Source organism: Piliocolobus tephrosceles, chromosome 12, assembly GCF_002776525.5.
Source record: "Piliocolobus tephrosceles isolate RC106 chromosome 12, ASM277652v3, whole genome shotgun sequence".
NCBI classification, from domain to species: Eukaryota; Metazoa; Chordata; class Mammalia; order Primates; family Cercopithecidae; genus Piliocolobus; species Piliocolobus tephrosceles.
The window spans coordinates 39,100,676-39,115,765 of NC_045445.1; the positions used below are offsets into that span (position 1 = coordinate 39,100,676).

At 38.7% G+C, this 15,090-nt stretch overlaps 1 non-coding gene across 1 annotated transcript; it reads right to left on the reverse strand.

The window, feature by feature from the left end:
- Window positions 1–13,696: 13,696 nt before the first annotated feature.
- On the reverse strand, window positions 13,697–13,807 carry LOC111536709. The gene has a single exon (XR_002729798.1). It is a non-coding gene; the product is annotated as a U6 spliceosomal RNA (small nuclear RNA).
- Between the last annotated feature and the right edge of the window lie 1,283 nt (window positions 13,808–15,090).

Below are 15,090 nucleotides of genomic sequence, written 5' to 3' on the forward strand. Positions count from 1 at the left end.
CTTGGAACCCTTTGGTTTAGGTTTGTTTTTTTTTTAAGTGGAGGTTCCATTATGTAGGCGTGATGAATCAAATCACTGGCCATTGGTGATTGATTCAATCTCTGAAACCTCTACCATCCCTGGAGGTCAGGGGTGGGGCTGAAAGTTCAAACCCTCTAATTGAGTGGTTGGTTCCTATGGCCACTAGCCCCTATCTTCCAAGAGTCACTTCATTAGCATAAATTCAGGTGTGGTTGAAAGGGGCTCATTATGAATAATAGAAGACATTCCTATTACTCAGGAAATTCCAAGGGTTTTAGGCACTCTGTTCAGATAACCCGGGACAAACGTCAAATATATATTTTATTACTCTACAACTTGGTATTATTAGGAGCTAGAGTGGTTCTCCAAACCATCTCTGCTTGAAGATATTCACCCTTTTGACAACACAGGTAGAGTTTGTTCTTCTCTCCTCTGAGCTCCCTTTGCTGCCAATGACCTCTATCATAGTGTACTGTTCTTCTCATATTATGCCATAAATATTTCATAGTTTCTGGTTTCTATCCCTCTAACTAGAATGTGAGCTACAATGCTTGGCACATTATTATTATTGCTCTGTAACTCTTGAATGAGTGAATGGCAAACAGTCTGGCACAGCTAACCTCTGTGGTCTCTGTTCATGACTGGTGTTAATTGTTAATTCCAGTAAGTTTCTAGGGACTAGACCCTGATGTTGCTAATTGTATTTTCCAAATCTTGTGGGTTTCCTGAGAATCTCAGCTCTGGTTTCCTACTGTTGAATCTGTGGTAGTCTAGAGGGTGAATTCAAAACTAAGTGGATTTGGGGGAAAGCAGGCAATCTTGATGCCCTCTATCTCACAGAGTGTGTTCTTTATAGGAGACCAATGTTTTATGCAATATGCCAACTTTACCAAATAACTTTTCAGGTCAGTCTTGTGGGGATGGTTTGATTTTTAAAAAAATGCCTTTAGAACCTTAGAAGTGACATTTGCATGAATGTTTAAAAACTGTTACCAAATTCAGGGAATTTTGTTTAAACCATGTGTGTACATGTGCATATACATATAACCTAAATGTCAAAGCATTATTTATTTTTCTTGTTTTTGCCTATTTAATGCCCTTTAACCTTACCAAGGCCATTAAATACTTGAGATATTAGATGCTGCCTTTGCCGATTACCTCATTTGTATAGCAGTTTAGGAATACTCATTTCCTGTTTTGATAATTAACAGAATACTTGGGATTATAAAGCTTTACAGAATGACTTCTGCCAGTTGACCATTTTAGCTACTGAGGTATCAAACAAAACAAAACAAAACAAAACATCCCAGCAGTGGAATGACTCTACGGGAAGAGCATAAGCCTAGGTGTCAAATCTAGGTGACCTAGGTTTGATTTCTCCTGAATTTTTGACTTCTGGAAAGTAACTTAATAGTCATTTGTAAAACTAAAATAATACCCACTTGCTTGTCTGAGAGGGATAATAGATAAAATAAAGTAGTATATATATTCCTGCTGGAGAGGCTATGGCACGTCCTTGTCTAGCCTAGCTCCATTCTAGCTGCACCTAATTGTATCACAATGACTTAATCTCAACAATCCTGAAAAATTTCCCCATTCTTAGGCTTTGATGTACCTTTCACTCCACACCCGTTGGGTAACACTTACCCAGGTCTGCATCAAATTTGGGTTTACACCTTCTCTTCAATTTGGCGTAGACCATCTTGCAGCTAGAGAGGGGTTGCCCCCCATCCTCCTTTCTCTGCACCATTCAAGTTTACTCCCAAATCTTCTTTTCTTAGGACTTGAAACATGCCTTGTATCTGGAGCAGAGATTAATGATTGCTAAGGTACAAGTATACAAGTATCAATGACAAAGAATATATTTATTCAAAGCTAAGAATATATTTATTTGTATTGATGCCATTAGAAAGCATTCAAATAGGACTTCTAGTAGATTAAAATGAATTATCTTTTTAGTGTATTTTTTTTTTCACACCAAGAAGCAAAGCTTACCTTATGCTTTCACTGATTAAGCTATCAAATCAAGGTGGAAGGGAATATCTAATGGACTTTAACAACTGAGGCATGGTGCATTATTGTTTCCAACTGTATTTGATTAACGAAATTTAACTTGTGGTTTGCATATCTACAAATAAATGTACTTTATTATTCCAAGATATCATTATGCTTCCATTTCTTTGAATTGTACTCCAATATCATGGTATATAATAAGAATATCACAAAGCTGGGCTAGTGGCATTGAAAGATAAGTTATAGCATAGTGAAATATTTGCAAGAGCTAGAGGATTCAGGGAAAACAGGAAGCTTGAAGAAAACTTCCTGGAGGTGTTTTTTTTTTTTTTTTTCTTTAAATAGAGGAAGACAAATTAGTTAATTGAAAATGCAATCTCAGGAAAAAGAAAGAAGATTTTGAATCTAGATCTTCTTTTTCTTACTGTCATGTCAGCAAATTCTGATTAGAAAATTCCTTCTGTAGGCCTGATAAATAATTTCTGCTAAAAATTGTTGTGAGAGAGCCAAATGAGCTGACATCTGAAAAGTAAATACAAAACTCCCTAAACAATTCTCAGTTTCTTCCCACCCTCCTAACTTTAATTTAGGGAGAAACATCAGCTATGGAAATGAATAAAAAAGAAAGACATCTAGGGGTAAAAAACATCTTGGGGTACAATATAAAGCTAATAGTGGAGAGAAGCTTGCACACATGGCCCACTCTTCATTCACACACTTGCCTTTTGTTTATTCACATATTTAGTGTAAAACCTATCTTTAGAACCTGAGAGAAGTTATCAAGTCTGAACCTGTGTTCCAAAGCAAGGAAGAAAATTTGTATCTATTGGATTGGATACAGCCTCAATTCATTCCCTTTCGGGAATAAATGACTGGCATCGCATCTGCTCCAGAAAAGTATCAAAAGTATTCTGGCTTCTTATGACTTTGCGTGGTTCCTGGACATGGAGATTAAACCAGGGGCAGACAAAAACTCTTTGGAGACTTGAAGGATAAGGGACAATTTGGTGGTGGCCTGAATTTACAAAAATAAACTCTTGTTTGGTTGTGTAAAGAATGATTTGATAAATTTCCAATGGGAAACAAAATGTATACATAACACTTACTGAATTTTAAGTACAACATCTAGAATTTTAGAAATCAAGGAAGCTTTAGACAATGACATAGTTCTATTGGCTCATTTTACACATGAGAAACTGACAATTGCTTAGGGAAAATACAGGGGCAATTTTTGTTTGGGAATAGGAAGTTAGACCAGATTACTTCTGAGATCCCATTCAATAAATTTTTGAAACTGAGGCCCAAAGAGGTTAAGGAAATTGCCCAAGGTCACAGAGCTGACTGGGAGGGAAAGCCTAGAGTAGAATCCAGGTTTCTGGATTCCTTATCTATTTATGACTCCTTTCGTACTTAAAGTATTTGAAACTCAAAATAATAATGCCTTTGGGTGGTACACTTTGAGGAAACAACATCAACCTGGCAATCAAATGCTTACCTTTGGATTATCTTTTAATTCCCAATGTGATGAGTCACGCAGCTAAAACAAAACAAAACAAAAAAAAAAAGGAAAAAAGAAAACACTGGCATACTAAGATGCTGTATCAGGAGCTAATTAAAAGGGGGAAAAAACACTCAGACGAACTTTGTAATTTCTTCTGAATCTTTTGACAAATGTAACCTTAAATGCTGACCTGTTTTGAATGCAAATTTTCTAATGACAGTTGGTATTTTTCATGAATAGAGCAAGAGCTCCTCCTACTTTTTAAAAGAAAGGCTTTAGTTCTAAGATCCTTCAAAATTTATTTAAACAAAGGAGCTGTTCATTGAGACAGTCTTCAGTGGCATTACAGAATTTGATTACAACTGGTCACATTATTCATATAGAGTAAGTCTGATACTTTAGGGGAGAAAGTTTGCAGGTAAGAGCTAAGTTTTGAATATTTGTTTGACTTTCTTCACCTTTTCCTAATGGGATCTTGAATCTTTTTTGGGCAAAAATAGTTTGATTTGATACAACAATAATTTGGGGAGTACTGCATTTTTTTCTCACATGAAGCTAATGGGTGCTGGATCATCAGTATGGATAGCACTATTGCTTTAATTTTTATTGTTGTTTTCTTATTAGCCTTTATTTTCTATAAAATTCATACCTCTTTAAAGCAAAACTGGTTTTGTTTGGAGGTGGTAAGGTAGTTGCATTTTAGAGTTAGGATGTTCTCTGAGATTAATTTCTGTGTGATTTTTTTCTATAAGTCAGAATCCTTGACTTTGCAGCAACTTTTATCTCTTAAGCTCATAGATAATCATAGAACTTCTCTAAAATGAATGATTTCATTATCTTTGTATGATGTTTTGAATTAAGTTATAGAATATGTGTGTCCTTTTATGCATAATGTGCTCACATATTATGATTTCATATATAGTAGAGTTATTCATATAAAATTTCCAATTTTCACAGCTTTTGCTCTGAAATGAACTATCATCTTATACTTCTGATTCTTGTTTTCCTCTATAGTTAACACTTAAATAATGAACATCACTTTTACAAAGTGTACCCATTTTGGATGCTTCCAGATTAGTTTTCTTCTTTAAATATGTAAGACGATACATAAAAGCAGGACTGAACACCAAGGATTAATGAGCTCTTTAAAAAACAACTTTTTAAAGAGATTGGTTCTCACTCTGTTGCCCAGGCTGGACTTGAATTCCTGGGCTCAAGCAATCCTCCCTCTTTAGCCTCTCAAGTAGCTGGTACTACAAGCACGCACCAGCTATTTTTTATTGAAATTTTTAAAACTCTGGAATGCTTTAGAGTGGAATTAGAATTCAATCCCAAGTCTGCCTTACTTCAAAATCTGAGCTCTTTCTCCTATTCCATACTGCCTACTAAGGTATTAGACAATAAAATATTTCAGCTATTTTTGACTGAAATTTTAATAAATTCTATAATGTTTTAGAGAGTTTGTGACTCAAGTAAATTGCACAGATCTATTATTATCATTATTATTACTAAGTGGGGAGAGTACTAACCTAAGGACAAAGAAATCTGGTTTCCAGTTCTAGATCTTCCTTGCATAGCTATGTGACCTTGGAATGGACACCCCACCCTCCCTATCTTACTTTCCTCATCTGTAAAATGAACCAGATGTCCTGACTCTACCTAATGTTATGAAAGGCAATAAAATGTTAGAAATAACTATTTAAACAGTAGGATAAGACAAAGGAGAGGCAGGATGCCTATTGGATTGTTTTTATTTTTTGGTGCTGAGATCTTACCCGTAAATGATTAGTTGCTGCTTCCAGGACATTTTTTTTTTTTTTTAAATCAAAGAAATGTATCATATGTATTTTGCTACAACTTGGAGAAGTCAGGGTGGGGTGGGTTGCTTGTTCCTTTTGACATATTTTTTCAGTGTCTTCAAGGAATCTATAGGAGGTGGCTTCTGGATATGAGGGAAGCACTAGACAGCTAACAATTGAATTATTATGCCCACTGTGCTACAGACATTTTACATACACTATTCCATTTAATCATTTCCTACGCCTTATGTAGGCAAGTAATATTGCCTTCATTTTATAGATAAGAAAATTGGGATAGAGATAGCTCAAGTATTGAAACAGGAGAGTTCCCTTATGCCCCTCGCAGGGCATGCCACAGGGGTCAGTTCTTTGGTGTCAGGCTGCTCAAACCCCTAGGGGAGCATGCAGACAGGCAGGTGCAGAGATTGTGGGGAGTACTTTTGGCTTCAACCCCATGGCAGCATCTAGGGGTGAGTGTTTATGATTCCTGAAACCCAAGTGGCTGTGTGTTACAGTGTGCTCTTTCAGCTTTGCTGTTTGCCGATGGCTTGTATTAATCAGTTCAATTAGACCCTCTGCCTTATTGCAAGGACAGAGGCCTTTCTGTATCCTGAGTTCTTGCCCAGTATACCGGAAAAATCAGATCACACATTGGCTTGGAGGATGAATGCAAGGTTTTATTGAGTGGTGGAGGTGGCTCTCAGTGAGACGGATGAGGAGCCAGAAGGAGGATGGAGTGCGAAGGTGATCTTCCCCTGGATACTCCTCCAACCGCCCCTGGTCAAACTCCCCTCGGTGTCCACATTGTTCTGCCATTGCTGGTCTGCTGATGTCTGCTGGTGTCTGCTGGTGTGGTCCTCTGCTCTTCTTGATGTCCAACCACTTGTGTCCATGCCTGCTGTGGTCTCAAGTTTTTATGGCACAGGATGGGGAACATGGTGGGCCAGAGTGGTCATGGAAAATGCAACATTTGGGCGTGAAAACAGGAGTGCCTGTTCTCACTTAGGTCCATGGGCACAGGCCCTAGGGTGGAGCCCTTGCCAGGGACTCTGCCCTTCTCTACCCAGCACTTTCCTGCCCCCCTCCTGTATTACTGTCATGCCAAGATCTATGTGGCTTTTTCCATTACCCCATGCTGCTTCTGTGGTCACTCTGAGACAATTCTGAGAAGATAAGCTCTTTAGAATTGGGTCTTCCATTGTGCCTGTGGGGTAAAAATTTGTTCTGGGGAGATGGATAATATATAGGGTCACATAGAGTAGATTGGTAGGTGCTTCCATGGTGTGATGTGGGAGGCAGTGGTAGGTGAATGCCCATAAATGTTATCTTCATTGGCCTGTCATAGTTACTTTTCCTGAGATTTTTTATCACTAAAGTAATGCTTTTTTATTTATTTTTCTTTGCCAGTGGGGAGGTTGATGGGAAAGTTTCAATTTCAACTATGCATACCCCTAGAAAGGTTCATGTATGAAACCTTTTATTGTCTAATACCTGAGTAGGTATTATGGAATACTAGAAAGGGATCAGATTTTGGAGTGACACAGACCTAGGATTGAATTTTGATTCACCACTTACTAGCTGTTTAATTTGCACATGATACTTCATCTCTCAGAGCTTCACGTTCTTCTTGAGTAAAACAAAGATAATAATGCATATGCATTGACCCTTAGCATAATAAACATAAAGTATCAATCATCTGCTGTAGATAGCTGTGGGAGAATGGGAAGAGCACTAGAATGGAAGTCTAGAGACTTGGTGTCCTATGACACCAAATATGAAGCTATATTTGTTTCATTCATTCAAGTAAATACTTATTGAGCTTCTACAATGTGTCATGCACTGTGCTAGGCACCGGGGATACATCAATGAACAATCAGAAGTCCCTGTCTTCTTATATCTTAAATTCCAGTTTCATGCTAACCTAACTATATCCATTTCCTGATCATATAGAGAAGAATTATTGTTCTCCATATTTTAGAGATGGGAAACTAAGGGTTAAATGATACAATGATGAGCAAAATAAATATGATCCCTGACCTCATGATTGCAGTCCAATGAAACATAAATTAATCAGATAATCTCACAAATAAATATAACATTTAAACCATGAAAAGTCTCTAAAAGAAAGGTAGTCAGTTCTCTGAAAACACGTAACAGGGACTTCATCTTCTTTGAGCAGTTGACATCTTAGCTGAGAACTGCAGAATGAATCAGTGCTAACCGGATCATCCTTCTCCACTTCCTTACTCAGATTCTTCTGGAATTCCCTTGGCTCTTTTACATCCTCTTTAGTGGCTATTGCAAACTTTTTCCTCTCTTTTTAAGCCTCCAACTCAGTTATTATGCATTTATTCTCAGGAGATAGGCTTGCCTGCTATTTCACACAGAAAATAAAAGCCATCAGGTCTGCTTGAACCACTTATCCACCCACTTTCCTGCTTTTTACACACACATTGAGTTGTATCTTCACCCATGCTTTTGTCCTGTCTGAGAGGAAAAACTAGCTCTCTATCTGTCCAAGTTCAGTTTGTCTGTGATTTAGAGCCCATGCTGTCCTCTTGCTTTCTCAGGGCCCCTTTTCATAATTATCCTCTTTCTTCTCTGTGTTTTTAACCTTTTCCTCCCATTGAGTTCTTTTCATGACAAAAATAAAAATAAAAAGTAAATAAAAGAGACATCTTTTCTTGACCATTCCCTGTATAACCAAGTTGTGTACAACCTGTATAACAAGGCTTCAATAAAAGTGGTCCACACATATAACTGCCTTTACTAAGGTGGCTTACACCTGTAATCCCAGCACTTTGGAAGGCTGAAGCAGGCATGGATCACAAGGTCAGGAGATTGAGACCATCCTGGCTATCCTGGCTAACTCGGTGAAACCCCGTCTCTACTAAAAATACAAAAAATTCACCGGGCGTGGTGGCGGGCGCCTATAGTCTCAGCTACTTGGGAGGCTGAGGCAGGAGAATGGCGTGAACCCGGGAGGTGGAGCTTGCAGTGAGCCGAGATGGCGCCACTGCACTCCAGCCCAGGCGACAGAGCGAGACTCCATCTCAAAAAAAAAAAAAAAAAAAAAAGTGACTAATTGCTTCTTATTTCCAAATGCAACAGACACATTTCAATTCTTGTCCTACTTTCTCAAGTCAAGTCCCCAAATTTTTTGACATGTGAGGCACTTTGCTTTTTAATACTCTCTCTTTGAAATCTTCTGCTTCATTAGTTTCTGTGATACCACTTTCTCCTTTCCTTCCTCCTTCTTTTCTGGTCACTCTGTAGTCTCATTTGTGAACTACTCTATTGCAAATGCTACCTGAAAATTCAGTGGCCCAAATATCTCTACAATCTGTCCAGTTTTATTCTCTGTTTTCAACTGATCACTAAAGCCTGTCCATTTTACCTCTTTAATATATGTTATGTGTTCCATCTTTTTTAGAGCATTATTATTTTCATGGTATAGGCCTTCATTATCTCTATCCTGACTATTTAAAAGTCTCCTAACTTGTTGTTTCTGTCTCCTTTCTTGTCCCCCTCAGATCTGTTCTTTCAAGGGTGGCAAAAGCCGTATTCCTGCAGTTTACATGTGTTAAACTGAGCTGTCTATTGGATATATCCCTCAGATTTAGAAATCCTTCAGTACTATCTGATAGCCCTCAGGATTAAGTCCAAAGTCTTTTAATGTGGCTCAAAAGGCATGCCTATGTACATCTTATACTGCAGCCAAAAACAATTTGTAGATCCCTGAATTCATTAACCTTTATCAACTCTCTGCATTTATTTATTTACCTGACCACCATTCCCAAGACCAGATTGAGTACCTGTCCTCTGTGCTTCTAAATGCTTGCCTCTTTCCTGGAACTTACTACATTTTATTATAAGTGACATTAGTAAGAATCTAGTCCACAAATGTATATGCAAGAAATTTCACATTTTAAAATGTTCTTATAAGCTCTCCTGTATTCAACATTCCGCCAGGAAAGTAAGACACACAATTTTAGTCAATACTCAAGCCTCCTGCTGAGTTATGCAAATATTTTGAGGCCTCAGGCTACACCAAAACACAGATACTCCTCAACTTATGATGAGGTTATAATAAACCCATTGTAAGTTGAAAATATAAGTTGAAAATGCATTTAATACACCTAACCTACCAACATCATAGTTTAGCCTAGCCTCCCATAAATGTGCTCAGAACCCTTACATTAGCCTACAATTTGGCAAAATCATCTAATGAAAAGCCTATTTTATAATAAAGTGTTGACTATCTCATGTAACTGCATATCACTAGCCTGGGAAACAATAAAAATTCAACGTACATCAAAATTGTGATGGTTTTGCACCATCGTAAAGTCAAAAAATTGTAAATTGAACCATTGTAAGTTGGAGACCATCCGTACTGGGGAGGCCCTTTTAGCTATTGATCATTAATCTTCTGTCAATTCCCTGATGTACTCTCTGATACCCCATTTTGTCTCCAGCTGGAATGATTTTTTCATGTTTGCTGCTGCTGCTCCTATGCTATGCTTGTGGGCTTGGGGAACTGGATCACTGCTGAGTTTGGGTCCCCTGTATTTCAGGCTCAGCATACTCATTGAAACTTTTCTGAACTTTTGCCCCTGTTTTAGGCTGCTGCCATCAAATGTTGAGCTGTTCCTTATTTTCCCTGCCACCACCAACTCCTATCAGACTCCTGACTTCTTTTTGTCTAAAGTCTGTGTCCCTTTTCCATCTCTCAGTGCTTTAAAAGGAATTTCGTCTGTTCTCTTGAGACCCTCACTGATATTAGAGAGAATAATCTTTCCCATGAGTCTGGGTTTTGGGAAAATTAAAGCCAGGAAGGCAAGTATAGACAAGTGGCAACAGGGGAGGAGGAATTTCCATGGGTAAGAAACAATAAAAAATAAACAATAAAATGGCCCATTTATCTTCTAGAAATGGGATGAAAAAGAGAAAAAGCAGAGCAAAACACAAATGATTGTCTCAAAATAACGTAGCCACATACTTGTCTGGTTAGAAGACTGTCCTCTTCCCTAAATGGTGAGTGCCTTTTAAAATATTGCAGAATTTTATTCACTTATATTTTAGTAGAGAGTACAGAGGAGACTCGCAATCCAATCTCGGGGAGAGAATAGAGAAAGCTTATAGAATGAAGTAGTACCTGAGCTAAATCTAAATGACTAGACTAGGTAAAGCAGTATTGATATCAGTGGGAAAAGGCTTAGAGATAAAATAAGACCCAACTTTTCAAGACCTGTGAGTAGAAGATGAGTCTAAAAGTGGAAAAGTATTGCTTGCCATGCTAAACATTTTGTATGTTGTTTTATAAGACAACACAATATAGAGGTTAAAGGCACAAACTCTGAAATGGCATTGCTGGGCTTTGAATTTTGGCTCCATCACTTGATAGCTATGACACCCCAAGGAAATCATGTAGCTTCTCTGTGTTACAGTTTCTATATTAGTAAAATGTGATAACATCAGTACCTACTTCATAATACCATAGTAAGGACTAAGTGAATTAATACAGTGAAGTGCTTAGAAAAACACTGTCACACGAGAAGCACATTGAATTGTGAGTTATTATAAATTATTCTGCAGAGCAGTGGGAAACCAATGAAAAAGTTTGAACATATTTGAGTTTTTAGAAGGTCATGCTAGCTACAGTGTGAGAATGACCAGAACCTGACTTATTGTAAGATGGAAAATGCATTAGGAGGTTATTGCTGTTGATTAGTCAAGAGATGGTGATGGCTAGAATATGTCGTGGCAGTGAAGAAGGAGTGATACAGATGGACTGCAAAGATGCTTAGAGAATTGAATCTTTAGGGTATTGCGTATGTGCATGAAATGGTGGTTGAGGATAAATGAGAGAGAGGAATCTAAGATGACTTCTAGGTTTCTGGCTTGGGAAGTCATCCTAGCATTTGATAAAGGAAATAAAGAAAAGGAAGATGATAAGTTGTGTTGGCTGAGCATGGTGGCTCACACCTGTAATCCCAGCACTTTGGGAGGTGCTGGCAGATCACCTGAGGTCAGGAGTTTGAGACTAGCATGGCCAACATGGTGAAACCCTGTGTCTACTACAAATACAAAAACTAGCCAGGCATGGTGGCAGGTGTCTGCAATCCCAACTACTTGGGAGGTTGAGGCAGGAGAATCGCTTGAACCAGGGAGATGGATGTTGCAGTGAGCCGCGATTGTGCCACTGCACTCCAGCCTCAGTGACAGAGTGAGACCCTGTCTCAAGAAAAAAAAAAAAAAAGGGTTGTGTTAATGTTTTGGGTATTTGTAATCTTCATGGATTTCACATTCTCTGAAGCAGAGATAACTGAATGATATCATCCATCAGTAATTTGAAATCATGTATTGAAGGATTTTCTAGATACTTTCAGATAATCTGACTAAGGAGAAATTTAGTACTGTTCCAAGGAAGATATACTTTCTTCTCCATGCTTTTCTTTGATAAGTTTGTTAATTATATAGTTTAAAAATATTGTTGAGAAAAATCCTTTGGTGACTGATGAGTGATATTTGAGAAATGAACAGGACTTGACTATGGATTGACTATGGTGGTACGTAGATGTCTAGGGTAACTCTCTGGCTTCTACTGTTGAATGGATACTGCAAGAACACTTGTTTTCAAGTGGGAGATCATGATTCTGGCATTTGACATTTTGCATTTGATGTATGTTTGAGACTTCCACGTGAAGATACTGAGAAAGCAATTAGATATACATCCCTGGAGCTCAGCAGAATAGTTCACATGGGAGATTGTCTCAGTCTGTTTTGTGTTGCTATAAAGGAAAACCTAAGGCTGGGTAGTTTATAGATAAAAGAGTTTATTTGGTTCATGTTTCCGCAGGCTGTACAAGAAGCATGGTGCTAGCATCAGATTCTGGTAAGGACCTCAAGAAGCTTTAAATCATGGTGGAAGGCAAAGTGGGAGCAGGTGTGTCACATGCAAGAGAGGGAAGAAGAGAGAGTGGGGAGGAACGTGCCAGGCTCTTTTTAACAATCAGATCTACATGAACTAATAATAGAGCAAGAACTGACTCATTACCAAGGGAACAGCACCAAGCCATTCAAGAGGGATCTGCCTTTATGACCCAAAGACCTCTCACTAGGCCCCACTTTCAACATTGGAGATCAGATTTCAACATGAGATTAGGAGGGGACAAATATCCAAAGTATATCAGAGATATATTTTGGAAGTCATTGGTATATAGATGGTAATGGAAGCTGTGGGGGCAGAAAAAATTACCTAGCGAGAATATAGAATCAAAAAAGGTGAAGGCCTTGGGCCAAACCTCGAAGAACTCTGACATTTACTATTAGGATAAGTAATGGATAAGCCTGAAAATGAAATGAAAAAGTGACCAGAGAGGTAGAAAGAAAACTGGGAAATGGGTGTCAGAAAAGCCAAGGGAAAAGTGTTTCAAGAAGGATGATGATAAACAGGTGAATGCTGCTGAAATATAAATAAGATTGGGATTAAAATATTAATTAGATTCAGTAACATGGAGGTCATTAGTTATTCTAGTGGGACCTGTTTCAGTAGAGCTATGGATTTGTGGTGAGGTGAAGGAAGAACCCAGAAGGAAATGGAGTGATGAAGAGTGAGAGGGCAAGTTTTTGGAAATTTGGCTGTGAAGAAGATGGGAGTATTGGGGCAGTAGCTGCAGACAAATATGTAGGCAAGGTAATTTGTTTTTGTATTTACGGTCAGGAGAAATGAACAGGTTTAAAAGCGAATGAGATGCATTTAGCCAAGATGTGTGTATCCATACATACATCTTATGTATGTGGAAGTTATATGAGAGATGAAAAAAATGACTGTAACATTTTTGAAAGTGTGAGCAGGGTTAGAATTCAAAACAGATACGAGGAGCAGGAGGGAAAGAAGAGAGAATGTGGAAAGATTCTTGTATCAAATCAGAAAGATGAGGGAATTTCCATCTGATGGTTTCAATTTTGTTCTTCAAAGTATGAGGCAAGCTCATGTGCTGAGATCAGGGGAGAAGGGATGAAATGATTTAAGAGAATGGAAAAGGTTTGTAATGGTCAGTAATGGAATGATGTTGAACAGAGACAAGTAATAGGGCTCTGAGTAGTACCGTGGGCTTATTTAACATGAAATGTTATGCAATTATCAAGGAACTAATCTATAGTGGGACTTCTTTCATCAGCACCCAGCAGTGATTTAAGCAGCATTTAAGCCATGGTCATAGATAGTGGAAGCCAAGAATGTGTTTGCATGTGAAAATTTGTACATACGCTTCATTGTATTCTGGTTGTAAGTATCAGAAAACAAGGAGGGCTTAGGACTAGATCCCTAAGAGTGCCCCAACTTTTTGAAAATTCTTTTTTTTTAATGGAAGGCTTCAAGAATTTATTTGTCACCCTTGTCCAAGGGCTATGCTAATCTTATCTGTATCATCCCAGTTTCAGTATATGTGTGTGGTTAAAGTGAGAACACCATCCTCTTCTAAGGAGTAAAGCAGGGGCTAGAGGGTAAGAGGTGCTAGTCATTTTAACCCTCCATTGATGCTTTAAAATGGAAGACAAGGCCATGCTCTTTGGGATGATTCTACTCCACATAGTTCTCTTTCCCTGGCATGCTTGACTTTGCTCTTCCAGCAGTGATTAATCTCTGGTTATGCAATCAGCCATCTTCTTTATCTAGCACTTTTGCAGGAAGAATAGTGTACACTGTTGATAGAAATAACACTGATTCATTGAGAGAAAACTTGAAATTCAGGATATTCTGATAATAACCAAAGCATGTGGAGTGAGCTGCCAGTCACTGGAAAATGTGGAGACAAAAAAAGATTAAAGCTGTGTGAGTGCACTGCCAGAACAGCATCCGGAAAATTATGGCAACAACTCATGATGGTGGAAGAAGTGCTATGGCATCTGTGAGCAGCTCATAGCAGCAGAATTACCAGAAAGCCATAGAGGGTCCTCCAGCACTTATAGCTTATTTTTTTTCTCGAGACAGAATCTCGCTCTGTCTCCCAGGCTGGAGTGCAGTGGTGCAACCTTGGCTCACTGCAACCTCGCCTCCCGATTCAAGTAATTTTCCTGCTTCAGCCTCCTGAGTAGTTGGGATTACAGGCACCCGACTGCAGAGACAGGGTGTCACCATGTTGGCCAGGCTGGTCTCGAACTTCTGACCTCAAGTGATTGCCCGCCTTGGCCCCCCAAAGTGCTGGGATCACAGGCGTGAGCCACAGTGCCTGGCCCATTTATATCTTCCTGTTTACAACAGCCAGGACTTTGAAAACCTCAAAGGGGGACATTGAAGTATTGTCATATTGTATTGTCCCTGTGAAAAATTTCTACTTCAGCATTTTGTGGTTGTAATATTTGCAAGTGGGGTGGCTGAGTATGGTTTATTTCCCAGGTACTTGGTCAGAGGCTTTAGCTAAAGGAAGTGCTATATAAGCTAAATGTGGCCCTTCATAAGAATTCTGCAGGAGCTTCAGACTCAAAGGTTATGTGGAAAAGAGGTATCTGACTGTAGAAACACATACTTCTTTGATTACCTGGAAATTTGGGGTTAAAAGGATATTAACTTCTTTTTTTTCTTAGACAAGATCTGGCTCTATTACCCAGGCTGGAGTGCAGTGATGTGCTCTCAGCTCACAGCAGCCTCTGCCTCCCAGGTTCAAGTAGTTCTCTCACCTCCCAGGTAGCTGGGACTACAAGCGTGCACCACCACGCCTGACTAATTTTTGTATTTTTGTAGAGAAAGGGTTT